The following is an 8,729-nucleotide window of genomic DNA, read 5'->3' on the forward strand; positions in this document are numbered from 1 at the left end:
CAAGTGTTGAAGGAGAGACTTGTCCATCAAATCCTACGCTTTTCCTGCTCAGCCACACCATGGGCCGGATACTGTTTCTTTGTCTTGTTTTCCTCAACAGTAAAGGAAACTGAAGCCCAGAGAGTAAGAGCCAGAAGGCATCTTTCCTACCTCCCTCTCCCACAACCTTCTCTCTAAAACGTGTCCCTCAACACCCTGTCCGTGCCAGGTGACCCTATCATGGTGGCCCAGCAATGCAGCCTGGTGGGTGTGGCTCTGCTTGGGCCCTGTGGCTTCAAGTGCTGGAGTCCCACTCTGGGCAGCAGCAGGCACTGTCCTCGGCGAGTGGCAACAGTCCCTGTGGCTTCCGGGGTGCTGTTGGCCTAGACTGGAGCAGGAGTTCTGTTTCTTCCTCCCCTGCTGTCCCTCTCATTATTCAGTGTCACAATGGCCTGGGCCTCACAGACACGAGGCTTTGTCTGGCGTGACACATGCCAAAAGAGGCCTGGAAATGGGAACCAGGCCACTGAGAGATAGCATCTCCTTCTGGAAACATGGGCACTGCCCCATGACCCTGTGTTGGCAGGATGGCTTGAGGAGAAGCTGAGAAGAAGAGGGGAGACCGGGCCCACTGAGGGCCTCTGCCCAGAGCTTCTGGCCACATGGAGTTGGAGCCCGATCCCACTTGTGAGTAGAAAGGAGAAGGCATAAAGGGGGGGTGTGGAAGATACCCAAAAGAATCCAGAATGTCATCGCTAATAATTATGGCTATCATTTATTGAGTACCTAGTATATGCCAGCCATTCTGTTGAGCCCTTCCCATACTCATTCTATCTGAACAAAAACCCTGAGATAGGTACTATTATTATCCCTGTTTTTCAGACAAAAATGGGTTAAGGCACATCCCCAAAGTCACACCATTAGAGAACAGCAGAACAGAGATTTGAGAACAGGTCTTGCAGACTATGAAAGCCATATTCGATTACATACTTATTAAGTACTTGGCCTTTTGAGTTCTAGATGGTTCACAAAACAAACAGACTTGTAGCAACAATGAATTTAGTACAGTGACTTTAAACACCTTTTGTCTCCCCTACATTTGTCCAAGGATTGTACGTCCAAATCCAGGCTGAGCTCCTCAGTTGAGCTACTGGGACTTATCCACGGTGTTCATTAAATGCCCACTGGGAGCTCTGCCTGGCACTCTCCTGTTCCTACAGCTTGCCAAGGCTGTCAAGAGATTAACCACGTTCATACTGAGTAAATACAAGAAACTCGACTGGTAGGATTTTCTTTATTTTGTTGCCCATATGATGCCAAGTCAGTATGGGCTGGTAATATTTCAGTGCTTATTTTCAAGGCTAGGTTACAGTCTCTGACATCCTCAAACTCTTTATCACTCTGCTGGAGGAAAGTGAAGTAATTTTTGTCACCGTGCATAGGTGTCCACGTCATACTCCACTCCACCTCATCCCCATCTTGTGGATTACATCTCTGACTCGCAGGGGAGGAGCAGAAATAGATAAGAGAGAAAATATCATACCCATTTGTTATAAAAGAAGAATGCTGACTCAGAACCACCTTCCTCAGTATCTGTTCAGCCCCTTGTCACCCAGCTAAGGCAAGAACAGGCAGTGACAGATGGATTTTACATATAATACATGCGAGAGGCCTAGTTCATGGGTCTACAGCTAAATGCTACTATGGAGCCAAGACATAAAACTCAACCACCGGGATGACAAGTATGTGGCCAAAGCAGACACTGCTAGTCAATCACAGCACTCCTTGGAATCAGGATGTGACCTCTCAAATGCTCAATAGAATGCTCTCAGCAGCCATTACGAATCAATTAGAGTGCACAAGGTAAGGCCTAGTTTTAAATGTAAACCGGTCTGTGTGTTCCTTATGGGGAGGGACCCTACTTTATGAATGCATTCGTCTCCCCTCAATGTAACCTAATTGGTATAGTCTGAATAGCCCTCAGTGTTTGTTGAATGCATAAATGAATGAAATAGTGAATTAAGGTAGCGATTTAGACAGATGTGACTTAGTCTTCTTCTGGGTCCCCTATCTTTGATGGAGGTGCTGGAGTCTTCTGGGTACCAAACTTGTGCTTTGTTCATGTAGACCCTCTCTTGTTGCTTTAGCTCTACAATTTTCCACACTGAGCCCAAAGCTGGAGAGCTTGTATTTGTGTCCTAGAGATATGTTTGTGAAATAATCCTTTGCCTATACCTTTCCTGTACCCTCCAACATATAAGTCAGACAAGACTCCGTTGAGCTTAAGCCAGAAGACCCATGAGAATAATAGACACTAGGGTGATTTCTCAGCCTCTGATGACTAAGTCTTTGTTCCTGGGCCAAGCTTCTCTGCTTGACTTGTTCTTCCCTTGGGATGAGTTCTCTCCTGGGAGGCACCTCATGCAAATAACCTTTTAACAGACCTGCCCTGTCAGTTCATCAGAGTTTCCTAGTCATGATTGAATTTCAGCAGCTTACACCTAATCTTTTCCTGTCCCTCTTTAGCCCACATATGGGAGATAATATGTAGCAGTTAGTTATTGCTACATAACAAATCACTCCCCAAACTGAGTGGCTTCAAATAACAACCATTTCTTACTTTTCACAAGTCTACAGGTCAGCTGGGTGGTTCTACTGGTCTGGGTTGGGTTTGGCTGATGTGGGCTAGGCTCACACACATGCCTGTGGTTAGTCTGTTAGGTGACTGGGGTAGCTGGTCTAGGATGGCCTTGGCTGGATGACTTGGCTCTCTTCCATGTATTCCTGACTTACTTCCAGCAGACTAGCCTGGGCATGTTCTCATGATGAGGGCCAGGGTCAAAGAGGGTAAGCAGAAATGGACCAGTGCTTTTCAAGCCTCTCTTGGGGTCAAAGTTGATTACATGACCAAACCAAGAATCAGTGTGAGAGGACACTACTAAAGGGGGAGATGCAGGGAGGCATGAAAATGGGCCATGAATGCAGTCAATCCTACCACACCATGGAAGAGGATGTAATCACCAGTGGGAAACATTTGAAATAGTGCCTGGGTGTGATCCTGATTCCCTAGCATGTTGGGAAAAGTTTCAAATCAGTGATAGTCATACTTCAGATGAATATCTTAGAAACAAAGGCCTCAATTGAAACACTCTCTGGTGTTGAGCAGGCTTTGGCCTTGATTGGTCTGGAGGTTTTCCTCAAGGACCTCAGAAGATGAAGTAAAAATGAAGGACTTCCCTGGAGAGTCAAAGCTGGCTTTAAGGTCCCCAGCCACTTCCCCTCTGTGTCCTGAAAGTACTTCCTTTATATCCACAATGACACAGATAACCAGCTTCCTGTTGCTCCCTATCTCTTGGCTCTTGTACCAAAATGGGCATCCTTCCACTTGCTTAGATTTCTACAGCAGCTGTCATCATCTGGTGGTTTGGATGTAGTCGGTGTCAAGAGTGGGAGTGAGGATTCATTTTTGGTGCTTCCAGAAGCTCATTTCCTATCTGGTTCCAGTGGCAACTCTTTAGCCAAAGCAAGTTCTCAATCTCAACAGGGAAAACATTCAGAAAGCCCAGATTGATTGATGATGCCTTTCTGAAAGTTTAACTCCCTTTGCTCCCATCTTCAACTAACTGAGTCCTACTGCAGATTTGATTATTCTCATAGGCCAGACTAAAATGCCCTGTAAGAATTATTGGATGTATCAAGATTGCAAGCTGGCAACCACCTTTTGGGGATCATCTCAAGAGAGATCTGAAAACAGTTTTTTTGCAGGTTTCTCATTCTTTGGTGATGTCTCTCCTTTAGGAGTGAGCAGTAGGATTGTAAAGTCTTCTGCTCCTTGGGTGAGCAGACACATGACAAGCCCCTATTTCTTATATCCTGTACCCTTTAAAAAAAACCTGAACCAATTCCAATCACCTTTCCCATTAATCTTGGATGTTAGTTCACAACCCTTTTCTGTGTAACACTCCAGGTAATCACTCCAATTGATTAGAGCTGGCAACTGAAATGAAAAAGATTTATTGTATTGAATAAGGGTGGACCAAGGATTCTAAGGTAAAAAAGGGTAAAACAAGTTGTTATTATTATGGGTTGAATTGCGTCCCCTAAAGATTTATAGGTTGAATTCCTAGCCCTCAGAATGCGACTTTATTTGAAAATAAGCTTATTGCAAATACAACTAGTTAAGATGAGGTTATACAGTTATGATGAGGTTATACTGAAGTATATGACCTACTCCAATAACACTAGTAGCCTTATAAAAAATAGAAATTTGCACATGGAGGCACCCAGGAAAACACCATATGAACTTGAAGACAGAGCTGTATAAGCCAAGTAAGGTCAAAGATTGCCAGCAAGCCACCAGAAACCAGAGAAGAAGCATGGAACAGACTCTATCACAGCCCTCAGAAGGAACCAACCTGCCAACACCTTGATCTCAGACTACTAGCTTCTAGAACTGTGAGACAATACAATTCTGTTGTGGTACTTTGTCATGGCAGCCCTTGAAAACCCATACACAGGTCAAAGAGAATCTTGCCGGACGCCTGGGTGGCTCAGTCGTTAAGCGTCTGCCTTTGGCTCAGGTCATGATCCCAGGGTCCTGGGATCGAGTCCCACATAGGGCTCCCTGCTCGGCGGGAAGCCTGCTTCTCCCTCTCCCATTCCCCCTGCTTGTGTTCCTGCTCTCGCTATCTCTCTCTCTGTCAAATAAATAAATAAAATCTTAAAACAAAAAAAAACAAAAAAAACAAAGAGAATCTTGCCTATGGACACAGATTATTTCTAGGAGGTTCAAAGAGACAGGCAATTTTAAAACAGGAAACCAGATAGACAACCTCTCTCACCTCAGCCATAAACCTATTTACAAATAAAGAAACCAAAGCCCAGAGAAGTTATGGGGCTTAACTAGAGCTACTGAGCCAGCTAGTCAAAGCTGAGATTTAAGGTTAGGTCTTTTGACTGTCACTTTCCCATGCCTGATTTCCATGCATATTTTATTTTGTCATTTGCTTACATATACACTTTCTCTAGTTTACCATGAAACCTCGAGAGGAAGGACTATATTCTTGGACTGCGGCATGGTCCTTCACATGTAGCAAGCCCTCGATAATATTGGTTACTTATAGCTAATATTTCCAGGGTCTTCCACAGAGTAATCTTTGTGTTGACCCAAGAAGTGGCGCTTTTCCAAAAGCAATGTGGATGTTGGAGAGAGAACAGGAAGCAAGGCTCCCTATGTGTCAGGCTGTGGACAGCAACTCCCAATGGCCTGTAAGTGATCAAGCCCTGTCCACGGTCAGCCTGGGCCAGCAGCCTTCTGCTGACAATATGGTGCTCAGGGTGGACTAAGCTGCTAAGAAGGGCCTGCCAACCACCCATAAGATCTAGGCCAGCTCCCTTCCACAGCTACAAATTTATGTGATACGCTTTTTTCTTAGAGGCAAGGGCCTTCTTATTTATCTCTACACCCTCCTTGTTGCCCACAGCCTGGGGTTGGTCTCCTATCATGGCAGATTACCAGTTAGCGTGTGTCTGCTTGGACAGACCTTCTATGCAGCCGCCTGGCTGTTGAGCACAAGAGGAAAATTTACAAGGTGTTATTTTGCTAAAAATATACCTTTGAGGGGAATCTTATGCCTTGTTATTTGTAACTCTTCCTTTCCAAAGCTAGAAGAGTGTTGAAAGAAATCGTCATCAAAATGACGCTTTTCAACACCTAAAATGTCTGCCCAAGTTTAGAGAACACAGCTTCAGTCAGTCCAGTCTCTGCAGGAAAATCTCCCACAAGGCACACGTATGATGTCAATTGTACATTGTGCTTGATTTTCCATAATAAACAAGGGCTTGTAAGGGCTTAGGATGCAGAACTCACTTTATACCTATACATATAGTAATATCATGATTATATTAATATATTACAAATCTCAAATATATTAAATGTACTTATGAGGTGACCTCATAGGACTCGCATTTCACTTTCATAATTAGTTTTGGTGTTTTTATGGTTTAAATGGGTTCCGAGGAACAGAATCTAATTTGCCATAATTGAACTGGTAGGAAGTCGGGATTGGCTTTATTTATGACAGCTACTCAAGACCTGCTTAGACTCTGTATAGCAGAGAGTCGCAGGAGTGGGTTTGGTCTGGCTACAGAATTGTGGGGCTCAAGAGCAGGGTGCACACTGCCTGCCCCCTCAACCCACAGTGCCCCCCAGGAGATTTCACCCTCCAGCACACACCGGCTACACGGCCGGGGGTAGATGAGAGGACCCCAGCAGGTGGAATGCACCGTGGCACTGCCAGGCTCTTCTCGAAGATGCCATGGGGTGCATGTCCCACCCCATCCCTCCCTGCATCTGCTCCCAGGTCTCCTATGGGGAGCAGAAGGGAGAATGGGTCTTTTGCCTGCTGATAAGACCTGGTAAGCCACACTGGGTGAAGGTGGCAGCTGTCATGGAATGGGGTGGGGAAAAGGAAGTCAGGTGAGGTCTGGGTCATGAGCAGCTGGGGTGGGGGGCAGGACCACCGGTGATCTGAGTTCCATTGTCCCATCAGACTTCGCTGACAAAACACAAAGTCAGAGATCAGTTAAGAAATGCAAGACCACAGCAGTGTCTTGTGTGAAACTCAAGCAAGGCCCCCAAGCATGAGTCTCAGACAACCGCACCAATGACCTGCCCGTGAACCCAGCCCCACCTGGGACATTTGCATATGGGCTTTAATAGATGTGTCCCACCTTGAGCGTGTAATGCTTTCTTCAATGCTATATAAGAGCTTAGCTAAACTAGCTAAACTAGCTAAACTAGCTTGTAAGACCTTGGGGAGTCATCTTTATTCTTGTTCCTCCCAAAGCACGTAGAATGGTGTTTTTTGACACACGAGGCACTAACAGACACCACCTAAGGCATATAAGTCACAAACTGGGGTGCTGAGAGTTAAAATACTCTGTTGCACATACGTGGTGTTGAATTATAGTTTTCATCGTGGCAACGTAGACTTCGTTCCTGCCCACAGATTCCCATGCAGCGTTTGAGTTAGAAAGGGGGCGAGGGGCGATTTCAAGACACAGTGCTGGAAAACGGATGGAAGAGGGAGGTTTCTTTTTTTTTTTTTAAGATTTTATTTATTTATTTGACAGAGAGAGACACAGCGAGAGAGGGAACACAAGCAGGGGGAGTGGGAGAGGGAGAAGCAGGCTTCCCGCGGAGCAGGGAGCCCGATGCGGGGCTTGATCCCAGGACCCTGGGATCATGACCTGAGCTGAAGGCAGACGCTTAACGACTGAGCCACCCAGGTGCCCCAAGAGGGAGGTTTCTGAGAAAGATGTTGTTTGCTGGCTCAGTGCCTCAGCGCACATCATTGATATACATGCCTCATAAAGCAATGCTGACTCTTCAGGGAGAATTAGATAATGACGTGCCCTGGAAACCATAAGAAAAATGGAGACACGCCTTAAATGTTGTGGTTAAAAGCTGGAAACCACAACCTCTCAGCTCCTCACCATTGAGACTTCTTAATAACAAAATCCCTTCCTGACTCCGCGCATAATTGCCTGGAAGAGGGAGCAGGAGATGAGATCCTTCCATCCTGTGAGGCCCCAACGCCTATTGGACTAATGCACTGCTTCCCGGCTGTTGGAGGTCTTCATGCCAGATGGCTGCTGGGAGCAACGTCACGAAGCCAGGGGCTGGAAATAGCCTGGCTCGCTGGGAGAAAAGAGGATCTTGGAGCACTCTCTTCTTGTCCTCTTATAAATACCAACCAAGCATTTTTGCACCTCAGCCAGTTGCCATAGAGACCATGCAGGGAACACATGTAAATATTCGGCATGTGTGAGACACGCTAAAGTCCTCCAGGGCAGTGCGGTTCCTCTTCCACTTGGCTTCTGTCTTTCTGGCCCGAGAGCCGCAGTTCACAGCCACATCAGTAGGCCCTGTGGTTTCGGGCCTCCGACTTGGGCAGCTCATTTTTAAGGAACTCATCTGCCGGGAGGGGCTGGGAAACACCCCACATTTAGATCATGAGACCTAGGCTTGCAACGCTTTCCTGCCACTTTTTGGTAGCAGAACGTGGCTCCACGACCGTCTTCTCATCTGTAAAATAGGGAACATGAAGCCCCTTTCATGTGGAGATGATTATGAGAAGAGACACAAGCTTTGTGAAGATGAAGGTGTGCTTAGCAGCCTTCTGATGTCAGTACTGTGTATTCCCAAAGGCTTGTCAGATTGGGTCCTGTTATTTCGGTGTTCATGAGAGTTAGGGGTTGGACGGCAGTGTTCCTTCTTGGAGTTTGGGGTGGATGTCTCCACAGTGCACCTTGTTCGGCTGAAGGCAGGCGAACTCACAGGAGGAATCCCAGGTCCCGGGGCTTTGCCCTGACCTCCCTCCTTCCGATTTCCCGGGGCCTCCATGATGATCAAGGGCCCTATCACAGCCTTACATCCACAGGAGAGCAGAAGAGCTCAGCCACTAGTCTCTTTTGACCCTTGAAAAACACCAGGTGCCTTCTTATACCACAAATACACCCCCAAGGCTTTGAGAAGTCCACAGATCCAGCAGCAAGAACCTCTTCCTCTAAGGGCACCAAGGAGTGTATATGTGGCAAGGTCTGGCTGGAATTCCAAAGTCAGCCCCTCGAATTCCACCTCCTTGTGTAGCTTTTTTGGGGTGTGGGAGGAGGGGCGGAACCAAGGAGCAGGATGTTGTCCTCGATGGCTGACTGTCTGCTGCCACCCACGCTCTGGAGAGCTTCTT

The sequence above is a fragment of the Leptonychotes weddellii genome, chromosome 11 (genome assembly GCF_054177405.1).
Source record: "Leptonychotes weddellii isolate Sample4059 chromosome 11, ASM5417740v2, whole genome shotgun sequence".
Taxonomy (NCBI): domain Eukaryota; kingdom Metazoa; phylum Chordata; class Mammalia; order Carnivora; family Phocidae; genus Leptonychotes; species Leptonychotes weddellii.